This window comes from Canis lupus, chromosome 33 (assembly GCF_048164855.1).
Source record: "Canis lupus baileyi chromosome 33, mCanLup2.hap1, whole genome shotgun sequence".
Taxonomy (NCBI): domain Eukaryota; kingdom Metazoa; phylum Chordata; class Mammalia; order Carnivora; family Canidae; genus Canis; species Canis lupus.
In genome coordinates, this window is record NC_132870.1 from 5,210,877 (window position 1) to 5,232,358 (window position 21,482).

The following is a 21,482-nucleotide window of genomic DNA, read 5'->3' on the forward strand; positions in this document are numbered from 1 at the left end:
AAAGCTGGGTTCCAACTACTTCCCAGTCTCTGTCAGGAGACGAAACTTCTCATCAGCCGCAGAAGCGTCAGGTGTCCATCTCTGGATCAATCAGCAGTGGTCAAGGTCAGAAGGTAGTCGTCACACTGGAGGTCCATCCGTGTCTCAAGGGCTGTTTCTAGAGAAAGAAGGATTATCATGAGCTGGGAAGAAATATCTACTATGAAATCTCTTGAGACTAGTACTATATTACACACTGCTAAAAACCATTAAGTATGATGTTGACTCGACTTATTATTTTATTTTTTAAAGATTTTTTTTATTTGTTTATTCATGAGAGACACACAGAGAGGCAGAGACACAGGCAGAGGGAGAAGCAGGCTCCATGCAGGGAGCCCGACGTGGGATTCGATCCCGGGTCTCCAGGATCACACCCTGGGCTGAAGGCGGCGCTAAACCGCTGAGCCACCCAGGCTGCCAGACTTATTATTTTAATATTGGATGGAACTATACTCCTATTCCCAAATTTGTTTTAAGACTTAACCAAGAATGGATGTCCATGTTTCCTTCCAAATGCAGTTTTGCCATCCATGGAAATTATCATTATAAATAAAATCAAGTTAGATGACATGGTACTTGTATATATTTTTAGATATAGTCCAGGTAAAAATGCTTCTTGAGTGGTTTCTTCAGTAAATTGTCCAAATTGGTTTGCAATTCTGAGAATGCTTTCAAAATGCTATCTTGTTTTTTTGTTTGTTTGTTTGGGTTTTTTTTTTTTTTATCTTGTTGTTTTAATCTGAAATTTCCTAAAAACATATGATGTTGAGCATCTTTTCATTTATTTATTTTCCACCTATATATCTTTTTTGGTAAAGTATCTGTTCCAACATGTTGTCCACTTCTTAATTGGACTGTTTTCTTATTGTTGAGTCTTAAGAGTTCTTTTTAATTGTGGACAAAGTCCTTTATCAGATACCTGTTTTGCATGTATTTCTTCCCAGTCTGTGGTTTCTATCTTCATTCTCTTAAAGTATATAGTTGTTTTTAAATACTATCTTTAATAGATTTTTTTAAAAAATCAAAGTGAAGTTGGATTTTTCTATATTTCGGAAAAGTTTTTATGTAAAAATTTGAATTATCTTATTAAAGATGACAGTAAAAACACATGGCTCAAAGCTTTTCAGAAGAAAAATTTTTATTACTTTTTATTAGCGAAATTAATGTTTTCTATTTCTTATGCCATTTTGGAATGTTAAATTTTTCTCAGAAAAATAATGTACTTCATTGAGATCTTTTAATATATTTTCATAGAATGGTACATAGTATCTGTTGTAATATATTCCCTCTACTTTTTTGTGGTAGTAAATGTGTACTTCCTATTTTTTTTAATTTGTGTCATAGCTTTTCTCTTAATTATATTTATAATAGATTTGGTTTTAAAGGGCCTACCATTTTGCTTTTAAATAATGCAGATTCTGTTTTGCATTAATTTTGTTTCTATTTTTAGTTTTCATCATATCCTTCTTCATGCTTTTTAATGTGTTTTATTGTTTTCCCAAACTTTTTGAAATGTAATTAATCATTATTTTTATTTCTGCTTTTTAAAAATAATGAAACCATTTAACACAAAAATTTTCCTTCTGAGCACTCCTTTGACTATAATTGACAAATTCTGAGGATTATTGTTCTCATTTTTCTTATGTTATAAATTCTCCATACTTGAATTATTTGCATTTGCTTTTAGCCCAAAATTTTAGTTAGTTTTTGTTTTAATTTCAAAGTAATCCTAGTTACTCTTATCTATGCTTGTGAGCATGATTTCTAATTTTATCTCATTGTTGTCAAAGAACCTTGCCTTTATGATCCCCACTTTGAGGATTTTATCGATATTTTCCTATAACTTAGCTTACAGTTAGCTTTATTTTTTAAATTTAATGTTCCACAGATAGTTGCAAAAAACTGCATATTATTTGTTTTGATATGTATTTAAACTTTAGTAACATATTATTCAAGTATCTGTATCTCTTATTCTATATATAAATGTATGTACATATATACACATGTATGAATGTATGTGGTTTGGCTCATCAAAGGCTAACAGAGATATGGCCAATATTTTTACCAAAAACAATGTTTAATACTCCTTATAAATCTAACAATTTTGCTTAATTGATTTTGAAACTCTTCTTTTGCTATTCTTCATAGGTATTGTCAACATGGATTGTACCTCTACTAAAAGAACCTTTAATTTCCTTTTTTTAAAATTTGAATCTTGTTATTTTTTTCTTGAAATTTAAAATATCAACCCTGCTTCATTTCTGTTTTTATGTGTCTGATAAATGAGTGCCCATCTTATTAGCACTTCCAACATTTTTCAGTGCTTATTAATGTAATCTGGTGGCATAAGCCTGGGTTATTGTCATTTTTTAATATATCCTCTCTTTCAATAATATTCATTGAAAATTAAAGTTAATTTTGTAGCAACATTTATGACAATTATTCTTGGTTCTATTTTTAAAAATACTTCAATGTCACCATCAGTCCTATGATTAGCATGAAATCCCTGTTCTTAAATTCTAATTTTATCAAGTTTTTCTTGCTTATTCTTTTGTTATTTCCAAAATTACATTTACTTTCTCATAGCAAATAATTCAAGTAGAATTTAAAAATAGGTGAAAGTTAAGTTCCTTTCTCCCAGGTCAGGGCTAGCGTGAGACAAGTGAGAGCCTTAGGGATACACAATTTAAAGAGACAGTCTCAGGCCACGTCCTCGAATTTGTACTCTAGCTACCTTATTCACCTCACCCTAGATCTAGCCGCACTTCCTGATACTTATGCCATGGCAGAAAAGATATCACTGCTGACAGTTTGTCTCTCTAGAAAAGTGTGTGTGGAGTGCATGTATGCACGCATGCATGCATGTATGGCTTTTTTTTTTTTTAATACTTGGTATCATCCCTATATGTGGTTCCCCATTGCTCCACGCTTAGAATAGGGTCATCCATTCACTCCAACAAATATCTATTAAGACTATTCTGAGTGCCTGTTGTTTTAGGCATTTAAACAAAACAAAGCCTCGATGAACACAAATATATTTCAGGCTTCCTAAGAACGTCATGCTCTTCCAGTGTATGGATGTACTATAATGTTTTCACCCACTCTTGATATTGATGATGTTTAAGTATGTGTTGTCACAAACTATGATTTTCTTAACATTCTTTGCATTTATTTTGTGCATTGAAGTGAACAAATATAAAAGAGAAATTCCTGAACATGGAACCATTGGATTAAAGGGCAGGTGTGTTTAAATGTTGCAAGAGATTATCAAATTGCCATTCCAAAGCGTTGCACCAGTTCGTAACCCAAAAGTGAATATGAAGGTATATCTCTCCCCCACTAATAGGTTATTAGCAATCTTTTCATTTTCTGCTTCTCTAATAAGTAAACATTCGTACTCCACTGCAGTTTTAAGTTGTTTTTCTTTAATTGCAAGTGAGTTTGTGCATATTTTTGTATATTTATCAAATACTTTTATTATATTTTTGTGTTGTTGCCTATTTCTTAGTTTATGTTCTTTGTATTTTTTATGTTCTTTATTTTCTAATTGATTTGGAAAATTTGGGATGTACTGGGATTTTTTTTCTGAAATACATGATGCAAATGAGTTTTTCAGTTTACTGTTATTTGATTTTCTTTGGTTGTACAAAAGGATTTAATTTTTAAGTAATCAAGTTCAATTGTGCTCTTATTAATAGCTGTTGTATTTCCTGACAGAAAGACTTCCCCACACAAGTTGGTAATTACTTTTAAATTTTTCTTCTGATACTTTTGTTGTCATTTTTAGATGTAGATTTTTTCCACTTGAAATTTATTTTGATATAAAAAATGATACAGGAATTCAACATTTTTTCTCAAATAACTATTAATTTGCCCCAGTATTTTTCAAAATAATCCATTTTTTCTTGACTAATTTTAAGTCCCAAATTTATCATGATAAAGTCACTCCTTTTTAAAGTATATTTCTAGTGTCTCTGTAATATATATTCCTGGGCCACTACATGCTTTCTTTTTTCCTAGAGCTTTGAATATCTCTTAGGGCAAATTCATCTTCATTCCATTTTATTATGGTTGACACAATGATTTTCTTTACATTATCTTTAATATAGTTGTTCAAACTTCAGGAGTATATAAGGATTAAAAGGCAATTAAGGTAAGCATTTTAAATAATACCTGTCTTATAGTAAATATAAATTTTAACTTCTTAAATTAATTCTCCAATGTAGTAAATCTATCTAAACTTCGCGCTTGCTACCGAAGAAGGTGAAATGTCCATTGTCTCTATTCTTTCTGCACCTGACTATTGCTTGGATTTTCTGCTCCCACTTGTTCCTCAAACACAGTAGAGTGAATCCAGCCCTCCTTAGAAATCTTGTATATAGTTTAACTCTCCTGGACTGAAGTGGAACTTTCTCCTATGCTCATGATGCCAAACACCAAAGGATATCATGACAGTTGTTATTCATGGTAGGCCGTTTTGCCAAAATGATTCCTATCTCTGCCCAAGGATACTGTACCTGGGGCACACATACATACTACTACAAGAAGTCTGTTTTCTTTTCCAGTTACTCCAGAATAAGAATAGGGGTAACCATGTCAGAAAACAGTACTTTTTAAATTATATTCTTCAGAGTCTTGAAGTTACATTTAAAAGTCTGAGGGGCCATCTCAAATGGTAATAGAAAACAAAGTTAGTGAGGTTACAAGATTCCTATGCATTTTCAGCTTTCTGTTTCAAGAAATACTTTATTTGGCAAATGATGACATTATTTTAAAAATAAAGGTAGGGAAGGAAAGGACACAGCAGTGGAGTTAGTCCAACTCTAGTTAGTCTAGACCAGGGTTCTTCAACATCAGCACTATGAATGTTTGGGGCTGGATAATTTTTTGTTATAAGGGGGATATCCTGTGAATTGTAGTGTTCAGCAACATTCCTGGCCTCTAGCTAGTAGAAATTCCTCCACAAATTGTAACAAATGGAAATGTCTGCAGACATTGCTCAAAATCACATGGTGGGCAAAACTGTCACAATTGAGAACTACTGGTATAACTCAGGCTTTTGTGTAGTAAGGCCATAATACTGGATGCATGTTACACCTCCATATCTTCCTTCAGTTTGACAAGTTTGCTTTGATAACAAACTATGTTTCTCAGTCAACTTCATCAGACTTTGATTAGTGCAGACTCCCTCCAAACTCTGTAAGATTTAGTGTTTTGGTGTTTGTGGGGTTAGAAAAACTGCAGCAGGTCCTCTTGGTCTGATAGCATTTAATGCCAGCCTCCTTGAAGACTTCAAATTGTAAGTTACTGGCATAGTAACAAGGAACCTGCTTATCAGTTAAGGTTAATCAGCAAATAAACATAAAACAATCAAGCAATGTCTTCTCATCAGTGGGTTTAAGTCTTCAGAAGCCTATTGAAACATGCATGAGAAGTGGGTACCTGGTCTTTATTCAATGTTGGCTTTTTATTTCTCTCTACCTGGTTATTTTGGATCATTTATTTCTCTAACATTTCATTTGCTCTATTCATACACTTTGGAAAATGGATCAGTGGATACTACCAGCTTTTGAATCTTCCTTCTGGCTCTCCCAATCTTTGTCACTGATGATTCTTATTATAATAATATCTGTTTTCTAGAAATCATAGCAGTCAATTTTTAAGAAAGGATACTATTTCATTTAATTTTGAAATGGCTCTTAACAACAAGAAAAGCCAACATTTGAAAGATTTCCTTTTCTCAGAAATAATTTCCTGCTTAAGAAATATAAACATTCAGCCAGTAATATGCTGTGGTTACTTCTTTCAGGAAATAAAATAAGTAGGTGTTTGCTAATCTGATTATGTAATAAGTAATATTTAAAAGTGAAAAATAACTTTTGCTTTTTTCTTGGCAGCCTATTTATTCCATAACTGGCATATAAAAATGAAAAAAAATATGCACTTACTATGCGAGTTATAACCACATATCAGAGTTAAAAGATCAGTGAACTTATAAAACAAATTTTTAGTGTTTTAATTTGCCAATTATTTTTAAATTGCTCAACATTTCTTTCAAATTATCACTCTAAGAAGGATTAATTGTTATAATGATGAGAAATGCCAATGTAAGTTCAAAAGTGTACTAAGGATGCTGAAAACTTAGAAAGTCAGATATACACTGGGGAGGTAAAGGAGGCAGATCAAGCAAATGAAAAACTTCAAGAGGTGAAATATAAGTAATAAAAACTTATGATTTTGGATACCTGCACCTAAAGACACATTTTCCAAATTACTCTGCAACCATTATTGCTAACCATAACTCTGGCCAGCCATAGCTATAATGCAAGCAAGAATGTATCATATGCCTTCATTCTCCCACATCACAGTTGCCAATACATTCCAGAAATCTTAACCTTAGAAGATCCAACTTCTGATATTCTACTCCTTGCAATTTCTGCAAGTTTTTTTTTTAGCTACTCTGAGTCCCTTTTCAGTTGCACTTCTCTTTCATCATTGTCTGGCTAAAGTCCTATGGGCCTCTCACTCATGAATTTAGGACTAGTTAGTGAGCACTCCCTCAATTATCCCCTTGATGGGAGTCAGCATGCAGCTCATAGCACTTGAAAGCCTGCATCTGAAAGAGTCACATAACGTGAAGTGTCTAGAAAAATGAAAACAAATAGTTATTAAGTGCCTATTATGTACCAGGAAATCTTATGCCCTGGTACTGGAGCAGCAAACGATATAGTCAAAGCCCCTTACACCGGGCATCTGACCTTCCAGTGAGGAACAGACAACAAACAGCCAAGAATATCATCATTCTCTAATTTCAAACTGTGGTTCTAAGATTGGGAGACACCTATAGTATAGTATAAAAAGCAATGATTGTGAACTCAAGAGGCTTGCCTTTGCGTGCCATTTTAGTAGAATTATTTTAAGCAAATCACAATTTAATTTTCTGAGCTTCAGTTTCTTCATATGAGAAATAGGGATAATAGTATCTATCACTGTTAGAATTAACTCATATAATACCTGAAATAGTCAATTGCAACAAAATATTGAAAAAAGAGAAAATATTTATGAGGTTAAAGTCATCTTCAAATAATACATCCTTTTTCTAGCATCAATGTCATCTTTGAGTTGTCCTCTTTATGGTTACTGAACAATTCAAAGACACCCCCAAAGTGCAGAGTTCTTCCTATTACTCAATAAAAAACATGTCCTGATGTTCTTCTAACTTCAGTGGAACATCAGTAAGCAATAGCAGAACAACACAGACAAAACAAAAGCCCAGGAAATAGGTGGCTAAATTCAAAAATTAAAGTCAGATGATCCTATCTCAACTGTTAACATTTTTGAGAAGCAAACCTCAATACCCTGGTCTTAGATGGAGATAACAATCTTTGATATTTTGAAATGTTTCTTTGAAATAAATGTAACTACTTTCTTAAAATGCCAAAGAAATTTATTAAACATAATGAAATTTAGAGCAAAAATATTAAAAGATAAGTCATATTTTTACATTTCAATGTGAGAGCTGACAACATAAAATAAGAGTATATTATAAATTATTATTTGATATGGGGACTACCAGTTTTGCTCCATTAATTGTACTCACTTGACAAAATGCAATCTGTTTTTTATTTTTGTAATAAACATTATGTAAGGGTGTCTTATCTAAACTGATGTATCACAGAATCAACAGGGGTGGCACACAGGCTTCTTTCTTTCTTTCTTTCTTTCTTTCTTTCTTTCTTTCTTTCTTTTTTTTTTTTAAGACTATTTATTTGAGAGAGAGAGCACAAGCAGGGGGAACAGTAGGCAGAGGGAGAAGCAGGCTCCCCGCTGAGCTGGGAGCCCGATGCAGGACTCAATCCCAGTAGCCTGAAATCATGACCAGAGCTGAAGGCAGATTTTCTTTTTAAGATTTATTTATTTATTTATTTATTTATTTATTTATTTATTTATTTATGATAGACACAGAGAGAGAGGCAGAGACATAGGCAGAGGGAGAAGCAGGCTCCACGCAGGGAGCCCGATGCGGGACTCGATCCCGGGACTCCAGGATCACACCCTGGGCCAAAGGGAGGCATCAAACCGCTGAGCTACCCAGGGATCCCCTGAAGGCAGATTTTTAACTGACTGAGCCACCCAGGTGCCCCGGGGCCTACATCTTTACTATATCTCTAGGCCTCAACCTGTCTTCCAAGATTCAGTTGCATGTTTCCAACTGCTGGTTGAATTTTTTTGCCTGAATAATTCACTAGCATATCAAGCTTAACAAATTCAAAGTGGAATTCATACTTTTTCTTTCCTAACCTTGTCCTTCTCCTGACATTTCTACTCCTGTTGATATCATTCTTCCAGACCCTGGAACTTCCATGTAAATTTTAAAGGCGATCTTTTAGATCTTCAATCTCTGTATCAGCCTTTGTCTCCTGTATCAACCTCCTCTTGATATTCTCACTACCAGTGTCCTAGCTCAGTTCTCTACTGTCCCTTATGTAAGGCGGATCAAGTGCAGCCTCTTTAGTTACTCGGGACAAGCCTCCTCCCAGCTTCGATCCATCTACATTGTAGACGACAGAATACTGGCCTCCAAAGATGTTCATGTCCTAATCCTCAGAACCTGTGACCATGTCACCATATGTGGCACAAGGGGACCTTGCAAATATGATTAAGGTTGAGGACCTTGAGAGGGAGAGATGATCATGGATTATTCAGGTGAGCCCAATCTAAAACACAGATTCTGGAAATCAAAGGAATTTTTTCTCATTGTGATCCAAGGACAACAAGACTAAATATAAAGGATCAAAAGGACGTAAGATGGCTAGTTTGGAAGATGGAATGAGGAAGCCAGGGGATAGGGAATGCAACCAGCCTCTAGAAGCTGGAAAAGGCAAAGAAAGGACAAGGAAACATTCTCTCGTGCTGCCTCTAGAAAGGAACATAGTCCTGCCACTTTGATTTTAATCCAGCAATACCTGCCTCAACTTCTGACTTACAGAACTAGAAGGTAATAAATTTGTATTGTTTTAAGCCACTACGTTTGTGGTAATTTGGTGCAGCAGCAAATGAAAATGAATACTCATGCACTGCTAGGTTAATCAATTTTAGACCATCCCTATTTCCTTATTCCCAGTCAAGACTTCGGAGCACCCCATTACCTGCCAAGTATAATTCCAATGACTCTATCTTACATAAAAAAGATGATATAATTTCATTGCAGACATTTTCCACTATTTCCCTTCAACATTACACACTGAAGAAATGTTTATAAGCCATTCCCCAAATCAGTGGGAAAGTACATTTCCCACAATTGTGTCATTGCACATCTCCTGTCTGAAATGTGTTCCTCTTCATTTTCACTTGCTGACATTCTGGTTGTCCTCCAGATTTGAAATCCATTGCCATCTCCTCCAAGCGGCCCTCTCTGATTTCTCTAGCTGGAAATGAATCACTTTCCTTTTCTGTACTTTCTTTGCCATTGCATATATCTCTTAATTTTGTTTTAGTTTCTATCTTCTTTATGCAAAATGTTGCTTTGTCCTTATTATATCTTGAGCTTTTCAAGAACAATCTTGACTTTTATCTTTGAATCCCTAATATCTTGATTTCAGGTCATTGCACTAAATAAATATCAATAATTCTTCTGTTGAACCAAAGGAAAAATAAAAGAATGAATAAATAAGTGTAGAAAACACATTAATTTTATGCCATCTCCTCTTGACCATTTAAAGAAGACCTGGTATAATATATCTTATCTGCTTTAAAATACTTCAAAATAAGTCAATCAGAGAAAGACAATCATCATATGATTTTACTCATTTGTGGAATTTTTTTTTGCCATAAAATATGGATATTTTATCATAGCTCTGGGGGAAGAAAAGAGGGGAGGAACACATCCTTCTATACAACATTCTAATTTAGCTGGCAATAATTTGAAAAAAACAAAATCAAATATGTATATGTATAAATATTTACATGCACACATACATATCATTGGTATTTATATATTTACTCTATTTTTGTTTTTTTTATAAACACTCTTAAAAATCATCAAATGCATCCCAAAACTTCTACTTCTGCCTCTTCATCAACCATTTAATATTGTTTGTATTAAATTTACAGTTCGTGTTTTAATCCCTTATATGATTGGTCAAACTGTACATTATATTAGAAGATGTGAGGGAAAAACTTTAATAGTTATATCCTTTAAAAAAAAAGTCATACTCTCTGTGTCACAGTTACCCTTTATATGATTTTTTTCATCATTATTTTCAACTTCACACATCTTGTAGTTCTCTATACAGATTATTCAGCTTCTAGTGCTGTACATATGTACATCTTCTGGATGCGACTGCCCGTGACCCATGAGCTTAGGGTCAAGATAAACCATGTAGCACCTGAGGTGGATTCTGATCTTCTCTTTGTTTCAGAGATTGGTTCAGTTGGCAAAGGCACTATTCTAGGCTGTGAGTTGTTTTTGCAGGTATTTCTATTTCAGCAGAATTCCCTAGCTTGGATTTTTCTTTAGACTTAGGAAAGGACTATTTTTTGTATGTTTGTCCACAATGATTTAACTGCTTCATAAATTTGCTCGCTTGTAGTGTATGTCTTTTTCCCAGTTACCTTTGCAATTATTACTGACTGAACTGGTTAGCAAACAGCTGCTCCCAAAGTGGCCAGTCCCAGTGGATAAGCAATTTTCTTAAACCTAGAACCTTTTCTTGCCAAAACCAAGCCTATCAATCCTGAAAGAGTAATCGCTCCAACTTTTGGAAGAAAATCTCAAGGTGGATTCTTCAGATAGACATATGCATCTTTTCCAGATTGTACTGTATCCATTATTCCATTTTTCACAAACACATAAACACTCTTGCATCAGCCAATATAATGACCAGTTGTAGTGCAAATGGATGCAAAGCCCATTTGTAAATGACCAGGCTGTTCCTCAACATATTTAGATTGCAGAGGTGATGCAGTTTATACGGGAAGCCATTCTGGTTTCACTAGCTGCTTTTTGTATTCTTCTTCTTTAGCCGCATGCACAGTTATAGATGCACATATCAGACCTGCAGGTATGGTTATCAGCTTTCCCATCCTAACAGCTGCTATATCTGTGAACTTCTCTGTCTAGATTTTCATATGGTGAGCCTCATATGTGGAATTTAAGAAACAAAACAGAACATCATAGGGGAAAGATAAAATAAAATAAAATCAGAAAGCCAGACAAATTATAAGAGACTCTTAACTCTAGGGTTGCTAGAGGAGAGGTTAGAGTAGAGGAATAAGGTAACTGGATGATGGGCATGAAGGAGGGCATGTGATGTAATGAGCACTGGTGTTATATGCAACTAATAAGTCACTGCACTCTACCTCTGAAACTAATAATACACTATATGTTAATTAATTGAATGTAAGTAAGGTAATTTTTTAAATAATAAAAGTAAAAAGAATGCTTCAGATTTTTAAAACCAATTTTATTGAATTATCTTTATGGTACTAAAAAGTAAATATCATTACGGTCTCCAAAAGACAACTATGATAAAAATTTTCTGATGCAACAGCATCATCTGGGTCTATCCAAAACATACAATGTAATAAAATTTGTAGGTAATCTTTAGATTATGAACATACTTGAATTTCCCTATGGTTGATATGATTCTTTAAGGTTGTTCCAACGTTTGTTTCTCCATCCACTGATTTGCTTGTTTTCCTTATTTTGAAAATGACAACTTTGTTGTCTCTAAACAATGTCATCCCAGAGCCCCAGGCAAACAGAGTAAGACAAATGTGCCAAACATATGTATGACAAGGGAATGATTTTCCCAGAAATGATAACCACATGAAAGTTCTCAGAATACCCTCCTGGGCTATGGGACTTTTTAGCCAAAGAAAATGCAAACTGTATGGGCTGAAATGGGAATCATAAAAAAAGAAAAAGGATAAGGAAACTGGTTCAGTATTTTTGGAAAAGAGAATTGCTTCTTGACATACACAATATCTTCATTATTCTTAAAGAACAGTGCCTCTACTTCTAAAATGAATCAGTTGATCCATGGTATTTTCATGAAAAAAAGAAAATCACTATTGTTGGAACTAACAACACTTGGAGACATAAAGGGAATAATAATTAAATTGTATTGGGGAGATCATTTATTGAATACCTGCCCTGCTGAGCACTAGACTAGGAATTGAGCACACTAAACTTAATAATATAAGGCTTTGCCCTTAAGAAGCTGAAGTTCTAAGCTAATTCAAACTTGATTAATTCACCAAAGAGCTAACTGGCTTTTGATGATTTGTTTCTGACCTGCCTCTGAGAACTTCCAGTAATTTCCAATAACTAAGAATATCATAGTAGAAATAGATAATTAATTGATTTTAATTAAATGTGATAAAGTGTATGACAGAAGTTTTCACAAAATTACTTGATAGTTTTAAAGAAGCAGCATCCAGAAAGCTTGCTGACTGAAGTGATAGCTAAGATAAGCCCTGAAGAAGGAAATAGCCAGGCAAAGGCGAGGCATCTACAATAAAAGGATTAGAGAGAGGACAGGACGTGTTTGAGGAACTCTAAGGGACTAGACTTGTTGGCACAATGTCTGAAGTAGGATGTGAATGGTGAGACAGAAAGAAGGAGAGGAGAGGTAAACAACAATCAGATCACAAAGGGTCTCGTGTGCTCCACCCATACATTCATATTTTGTTTTTGACAAACCAGGACCTATCAATAGGATTGAGGTAAGAAAAAATGGAAGAAAGGATATTTCTGCTTTTAGATTAGATCACATGGGGTTGGAGAGAAAAAAAGAGAGGCCTGGTTAGTGTCAGAACTTCTGCAAGAATGTAATTGGATTGCTCAATGTCCTGGATAAACTGGACTAGAGAGATGAGAGGCAAGGGAGTGACCTAGGAGGAAACTGCAATAATCCTCCAAGAATCATAAGGCAGTGACAGAGGCCTGGAAGGACGAACAAAGGTGAACGGTATTTGGAGGTAGGATTAACATGATTTAGAGACTTGTTGGGAATGAGGGAGGAAGAAACTGTAGATGCCTCAGTGATCTCTAGTCTGGGAAACTGGGAGAGTGATGGTGGCATTATGACACAATGTCAAGCCTGCTGAATGTGGTATAGAGTTCATGGCGGACATGGGGAAAACTCTAAAACAGTTTTATTGTGTTAATGACCACATATTAGCCCAGTGTCTTCAATAGCTTAAAGATTTCTAATAGCTAAAACTTTATAATTTACTATGATGTGTCATTTAAAATGTTTTCTAGGGGAACCTGGGTGGTTCAGTCACTTGAGTGTCTGACTCTTGAGTTCAACTCAGGTCATGATCTCAGAGTCATGAGTTTGAACCCCATGTTGGGCTCCATGCTGAATATGGAGTCTGCTTGAGATTTTTTGTCTCCCTCTCTGTCTCCCCCTCCTCTCTTGATCCCTCCCTCCCTCCCTTTCTCTCAAAAAAATAAAATAAAATAAAATAAAATAAAAAAATTTTTTTCTAAAATTTTACCCAAATATGCCATTGGTACATAAAATAAGGTGTATGAAAAATGGCCTTTGCACCACCCCCTTAGAGTTTCTATTTATTTTTACTTAGCAAATGGAAAAGACATTAATATTTACAAAATGCCTACTATGTGCAAGTACTGTTTTAGAGTATTTTTGCTTACATACTATGTCCTCTAATACTCACAAAATTTGAAGAAAGTGATATGCAGGAAAGTTCAGGAAACTTAGAGATAGTAATCTCTGACTACATCTGTAGCCTAAACATTAACTCTGTAATGGCTCTTTGTGTCCAAGGTCATACACTAGCAAATGCTCTTTATTTCTGAGTACAAGTGTAGGCCATCGAGTGATACTTTATACTTCCAGAGCACTTTGCTTTGTACATCTTTGGGAAAGTAGTAATCCATTTGGTCTTGTGTGGTTTAAGTTAAAACTGTAATATATCTTTTGGACACTGGATGGCAATATTCTAAATAGACTGATGTCTACTTCCCTTGTTGGGGCCAGTGTTACATAGGGTTTACATAACAAAGCTTCATTTCTGAAATCCTATTTAGTCTCTGGCTCTCTGAGACTTGCATAGTGTTTTGCCAATAGAAAAATAGAAAAGGCCATTTGGCGAAACCTGCCAGTCTGTCCATCCAAACACCTGCAATAGGTCAATCGTATTATCCTTAAGGATGGAAACAATACGTGTAGTAAATTAACTCCAGAAGGCCAAGGGCTAAGTTTTCTTATAGCGAAATTAAGAATCTGAGCACATTCAAATAATTTCTGTTCCAGTACAAAATGTGACCATCAATAGTTCTGCAGCATCCACATATGATCAGCATATTCTGAACTGGATGTGGTCTGGGTGTAAATATGTGTCACTGTCCCCCAAATTGGGAAATCTGTGGAATCTTTTAATATGTTGGTCTGTTTGGGAAATCATGACACCACATTAGGAATCTGAGGGGGAAGAAATGAGGAGAACAGTGTCAGCTGGCTGACATTTGGTATTAAGACAGAAGGGAAAGGATGGCATATGGAAATAAAAGAAGGGGATCTCTACCTGATAGATCTCTAGATGTAAAAGAACAAAAACTAAGATGTTCTCTTATTCAGAAGAGGGAATATAGAGTTATGTGTATTTTGATGGTTTTTGTTCTTTGGTTCCTTTTTGGAGATATTCAAGGATGCGACTTGCAGCCAGACTTGGACAATTCCAGAAAGTCCTGCAGCAGGTCTCTGAGCAGTTACATGGGCTAAACTCTAGGAAAGCACCTCACTTCCTCCAACTTTTCAGAGATAGACCTTTATAATAGATTAGATATCAAAGCTAATAAATAAATTACTGAGGCCAACCATGAGCCCTAAGCACGGATCTTGGCCATTTCCCTGGGCAGTGTCTCAGAATGGTAATAAGGAAAAGCAATATTAGGAATTACATTCAACTCAAAGCACCTAGTGAAGCTCAGCTCTCCAGACGGCTGTCAGAGCTGAGCTGGCTTCAGTACAGTTGTGTACTCGGGCCAGAGGGGATTATTCTCATCTGTAACAGCTTGCTCTGCTAAACCCTACTGCCATTCTCTTTATACTACTAGTGATATTTTGAAATACAGCGAAAAGAGTTACACCTTAAAACAAACAAGAAAGCACCAGCAGCAGAAACGTGTTCCCCTGAGAAAAGTATAGAATAATTTTACACCATTTACATGTAGTCTTCTGCTTTACAGCATTATTTCTGGGTGAGTCAGCTGAGATTGCAGAAAATTATAGAGGATGCTGAAATATTAGAGCAAAATCAACTTACAGCTTCAAAAGAAAATATCAGAAAGCAATTATGTTTTATTGAAATCAATCCCTCTAATTTCTAAAACAGGGTGGAACTGAGGACAGCTATAACTTCTCTGAGTAGCTGACTGTCAGTTCCTAGGCAGATAGCAATGAAGAAAAAGATTATATTTGGAAGTGACAGAGTATGCACTTTTTTGAGCAGTAGGGAAATAAAAAAATCATATATAATTGCATGTGTATTCCCATTTGCATTTTTATATATGTGGTTTCCAAGAAGCTTGAAAAGTATGCTATTTCCAGACTGTTTATTTTTGTAGAGAGGCAGTGATGAGGATATTTAGGTAGTTGTAGATGTTCAAATAGGTTACTATCTACAAATCTGGTAGATCCTAAATTTGGTCCAATATTAGACATAATTGGGAAAAGTTTTTTGTGGGGGGGGAAAGTTTTTAAAAAATACATATTCTGAGTTACATCTTAGTTCTAATGCATCACAATCCTCAGGCAGTGACACATTTACTGTCATTAAAAATTATGAGAGAGCCTCTTTTAGTTGGAATGCCATGGCCCAACAGGCAGGCCTTGGGGGCAAGCTCCTTTCGAGACAGCTCAGACCTAGACACCATCCTAAATAACCCTTTATCTTCCCGAAATGACACCCTTTATTTCCCTGCCAATGGGCAGTTTGCCCAATGGTGGCCTTTTTTCTTCAACCTGTTAGCTTCCTACTTTCAGAATTTTCAAGGTAAGAAGGAATCACTAATCCCTATTGCAACGTAGACTCCCAACCACTGGGAAACATGCATTGAGGTCATACCTGATGCTTTTGTCAAAGCCCATGGCTACTTCAGCACATAAATCTGCAGTCCAGTCAATTCCAGTACATGCCTGCCCAATCTCCCTAAGTGTTTCTTGATTTAGAGACTGTTATTTGGCCAAGAAAAGAAGCACCTTCTTCTCTCTGGGGAAAAAAAGCCAAAATATTTTCTACTTCTATAAATTTCCTTAGAAAATTGATCTTTCTAGGGATGCCTGGGTGGCTCAGTGGTTGAGCATCTGCCTTTGGCTCAGGGAGTGGTCCTGGGTCCCGGGATCAAGTCCCACATCAGGCTCTCTGCATGGAGCCTGCTTCTCCCTCTGACTGTGTCTCTGCCTCCCTCTCTGTGTTTCTCATGAATAAATAAATAAAATATTTTTTTAAAAAAGAAAACTTATGTTTCTAAATAATAATTTTCTCTTCTATATGCTGGAGATAAATCCTGCTATTTGAGGAGACAAGTTCATTCACAACGCAAAAAGAGGACATAAATTTAATAATTCTCTTTAGAATATGGAAATACTTATCTATTATTGTTTTCAGCTTTCTGCTTAGCCAACATTCAGGATGTCATTTTTAATATCCTGTTCCACAGATATTTAAACTCAGTAAGCTAAGTTCAATAATAAAATGATTGTAATGGTTAATTTTATGTGTCAACTTTGACTAGCCAGCCATGGGGGTGCCCAGATATTTAGTTAAACATTATTTCTGATATGTCCATGAGAATGTTTCTGGATAAAATTGACATCAGAATCAGTAGAATGAGTAAAGCAGATTGGCCTTTCCTAATGTATGTGGGTCTCATTCAGTGCACTGAAGGCATGATTAGAACAAAAATGTTGAGTAAAAAAGAATTCTATCTCTCTGCATGACTACCTTCAAGCTGGGACATGGGTCTTCTATTGTCCTCTGACTTAGAGTTGGATTGAGACTTACATCATTGGCTCCCCAGGTTCTCACACCATTGGACTCAGATTGGAAGTATACCATTGACCCACTTGGGTCTCCATCTTGTCAGTTGCAGATCTTGGGACTTATCAACCTCCATAATTGTTTGAGCTAATTCCTTATAATAGAGGGAGAGGGAGAAAGAGAGAGAGAGAGAGGAAGATACCTTGATTGGTTCTGTTTCTCTAAAGAATCCTAATACAGACATGTAATTATTTCTCATCATTTGCTGCTAGGTTGATTCTATGGGCCTGTTCTCTTGCTCACACCAATCCCTACACAAGACTCCATTAGGAGAAATGTACTGTATAGTTTTTCTCATCTCTGCTTATTCAAAATTAATCTCAACTACCTTGCACCAACTCAATTATGTTTTAAATTTGCCTACTATTCAGAGATTCTTCAGAGTGGTGTTAAAGCTTTGGTAGGTTGATATTGCTCATAGTGGGAGTATTTATACCATAAAATTGGCAAATGCTAAAAATCAGGGTTTGGGAGAGAGAAGATCCTGTTTTACCAATACCATTTGGGGGTAACAATAGAAAATTTAACTTAAAACTATCCCCACTCTAAAATATGTGCACTGTAAGTATGAAGTTTACATGAAATGGATGCTAATAAAAAGAAAAACAGTAAAAAAAAAAAAGTTAAAATAAGATAACTCTCCCTTTCCTTAACCCCAAGACTATAGCTAGCTTGAGACTTAGAAGCCTACAATGGGGGAGAGGAACAGAGGGACATGACCAGCTTCTTCTATACTCTCCTTTATTGCTCTAATAATCGTCCTCTCCCACTTGGCACTGCTGTTTCTGATCTTTCTAAGGTTGGGCTTCAAAGAGGAGATGGTCAGGGATAAAGAACACAGATTAAGTGCCTGATGCACTTGTAATCTGGCACTGGTTCCCACTTACTGTGCTGGCTGCACAGTTGCTATGCTCTTCTCCTGTGTTTTTTTTTTTTTTTTTAAGATTTTATTTATTCATGAGAAACACAGAGAGAGAGGCAGAGACATAGGTAGAGGGAGAAGCAGGCTCCTTGCAGGGACCCTGATGTGGGACTTGATCCCAGACCTGGGATCACGCATTGAGCCAAAGTCAGATGCTCAACCACCCAGGACTCCCTTCTGTGGGTTTCTTTTGAAGTCAGAGTTTTTAAGCAGAAGACCTTCAGCTGCTGGTCTCTGGATACTTCCCTGGCTGATTACTTAGGTCATTCCCTCAGGCTTTGGACTCAGAGGGTCGTGTCTTCTATTGAGGTTTCATGGCTCTTCCAAGTAGTCCTCTTAGATGAGATCCTTTTAAGATGATTCCTGGTAGGATTTCTCCCACCCACCCACATTTGCCCTCAGTCCACTTCTTTTCCCTCAGAAAATAGGCACTTGCAGCCTGCTATCAGCTCTGCCTCTCAAGAGTCTATTGCCCTTGACTCTGCAAACATGAGTCAGGATCCCTGTGCCCTCCAAATTCCAGATGACACAAGTCAGAATCTCTCAGTAATTCTCACAAAGCATCCTTTCCCACTTTGGTTAATGTGAAGACAAAGGATCCCCAAGTTCCTCTCCATGAGGAAAGGAATCCATAAGCAGAAAAACAATACTCCAAAAATGTTGTCCTCTCAAGTTTCTTTTTATAGCTTTGTTATGGATAATGAGTCAACAGTGGCCACACAAGCCTTAAGCTTCTGAATGTATCGTATATAAACAGTCTCATGTCTTGCTTTACTATGAGGGGAGAGCTTGATACCTATTTTACTGTTCTAGGCTTTTGGAGCCTCAGCAGAAATTCTGAGATAACAAGTCATCTTTAACATCTTATTTTATGTGTATCTCTAAGTACATTTGAATTTATATATATAATATCCTGAGCAATACATATACATATTACAACTTAACCTTTGGAGAGAAGCATTTGGGGAGATGTGTGTGTTTTTACTATATAGTTTTCTGTAGTGTGTAGTTTATTTTTGCAGTGTATATGTATTAGCATAGTCTTTAAAAAAAAAAAAAGATGTGCCCATTCAGATTTGAGAACCACTAACCTCTCAGTACCCATTATGTTATTTAAGCGACTTATTGCAATTTGTAATAGTTCTACTATTAGTGTCTATTTTTACTGTCTGCCTCTCTCTCTAGACTGTAATGTCCAAGGGCTGCTTGTATTTGTTACTAGTGTATCCCTGACACTAAATAGTTAGAAGATGCTCTTTCTTAAAGCAAAAATTAGAAATAGAAAAACAGGAACTAATTGAAATGGTTACCTATTGTGGGTTGGTATGGGATAGATGGGAATTGGAAGAATACTTTTCAATGTATATTTGTTTATATTGTCTAAAGTTACAATATAAATACATTTTGAGTTGTAAAAATGTCAGTGGGAATCTTCTGATCCTGTATGCTATTATGGAATCTTCTACATGAAGGCAGGAATATTGCTAGGCTAAAATTTTGCTTTCTTCTCAGAAGTTCCAGACCTTATCCCAACCTGACAATTGTCCTACCTCCATGTAGAGAGCTCCATCTTAGCATGCACAATCAGAAAATGTCCACTAAAAACATTTTTACAATTCAAAAAGTATTGTCAAAGAATAGGTCACACACACACACACACACACACATACACATTCCACATACACACAGCTGTCCTTCAAATTTCAATAATTTGAAGACACTCATTGGGGTGCCTGGGTGGTGCAGTAGGGTAAGCATCCAACTCTTGATTTGACTCAAGTGATGATCTCAAAGTGCTGGGATTGTGCCCCACATCAAGCTCCATGCACAGCAGGGAGTCTGTTTGAGATTCTCTTTCTCCCTTGTCTCTCTTACTAGTGCTCTCTCTTTCTCTCTCAAAAAAATAAATAAAATCTTTTTAAAAAGTAATGACATTCACTAACTAGAATCTTTATGGACTATTCACCAAATGAACTGAGATTATTTTCTCAAAAACTCAGAATTTTAAAAGGGGTCTAAGCTTCAGAAAACAAAACGTCTACTTTAGTTTAATATTAATAATATGATCCATATTACAAAATTTAGTCAAAGAAATTAACAAATAGAGTAAGCTGGAGAGTTGCATTTTATGAGTTTTTGTGGTTTAAAAACATGTGCCTATTTTCCAGCTTAAGTAAGATTCAAATAGGAGGAAGAGAAAGAAGCCCTTAAAGAATTTTCCTAAGGTTCTAGAAAGTTCAAATATTTCTTATAAGTTATAACACAAAACTCAATTAAAGAAATTTTTCCCCAGGAAGACCTTTTTTCCTTACCCATTTTCTTATTCAATTATTTAATATCGTAATAAAGATAGCCTTTAACTCAGGAAGTGAAACAAGATAGAAAAGATGCGTAAAGGCTCTTGAGGTATAAATGACCTTGGGCACAAATCAAAAACATTAGAGCCATTATTATCATAGAAGAATGAAATGGGCTTCCTAATCAAATTTGTGAAGAAAAAGAAATAAACTTTCCACTGCCAAACAGATTCAGTATTATGAGATAAACTCACCATCTAATATGGGTGTAATGTGAATCATGGCCAATTATGTAATTTGAAAACTTACCATAAAGAGAGAGAGTAGAATCAGTGATCATTCATTTAAAAAAAAACCTTAAGACAACAAAGAGGAACTTGTCGTCTCAATTCATCTAAAATGTTCAATATACATTACATTTTTTAATAATATCAAATATTTAAGCAGTCTAAATGGCAAATCCTTAAAGATTTCTGATCCACTTTCAAGCAAGCATCCTAGCTTCAAGATCTTTTGCCTATAGAATAGATGTGAGCAAAATTTAGTGGCATCCAAATAGCCCAAGGTATGATCCTATTCCCTAATTAGTAATGCATTCAAAATATATCTAGTAAGGGCAGCCTGGGTGGCTCAGCTGTTTAGTGCCGCCTTCAGCCTAGGTCATGATCCTGGAGACCCGGGATCGAGTCCCACATCAGGCACCCTGCATGGAGCCTGCTTCTCCCTCTGCCTCTGCCTATGTCTCTGCCTCTCTCTCTCTCTCTCTCTCTCTGTGTGTGTGTGTGTGTGTGTGTGTGTGTGTCTCATGAATAAATAAATAAAATATTTAAAAAATATATCTAGTAAGTGCGTATTACATACCCAACTCAATGGTGTGAAAGACATCTCCCATCTCTGTGGGCCTTACCAAATAGCAAGGAAATAGTTAATCAATATAACATAGTGTGGTAAGTACCTCAATGAGAGAGGTACAGTATTCTATGTAAAACATGGCAGAAGCCACTAAAGATAGCGTAGGAGCTGGGAGTATGGAAGGCAGCAGATTCCATGGAAGTAATCTGAAAGCACTTGTGTGTCTCTCTCTTCTTCCTCTTCCACCCATTTTCTCATCTATCTTTCTGTCTTTCCTCTTCATCTTACTCCAG

At 35.8% G+C, this 21,482-nt stretch overlaps 1 protein-coding gene and 1 pseudogene across 1 annotated transcript in view; one reads left to right on the forward strand and one right to left on the reverse strand.

The window, feature by feature from the left end:
• Nucleotides 1-21,482, forward strand: part of CFAP299 (cilia and flagella associated protein 299) — a 628,121-nt gene that overhangs the window by 591,523 nt on the left and 15,116 nt on the right. The gene's annotated exons all lie outside the window — the stretch shown is intronic.
• Nucleotides 10,340-11,784, reverse strand: LOC140623519 (MICOS complex subunit MIC27 pseudogene; annotated as a pseudogene).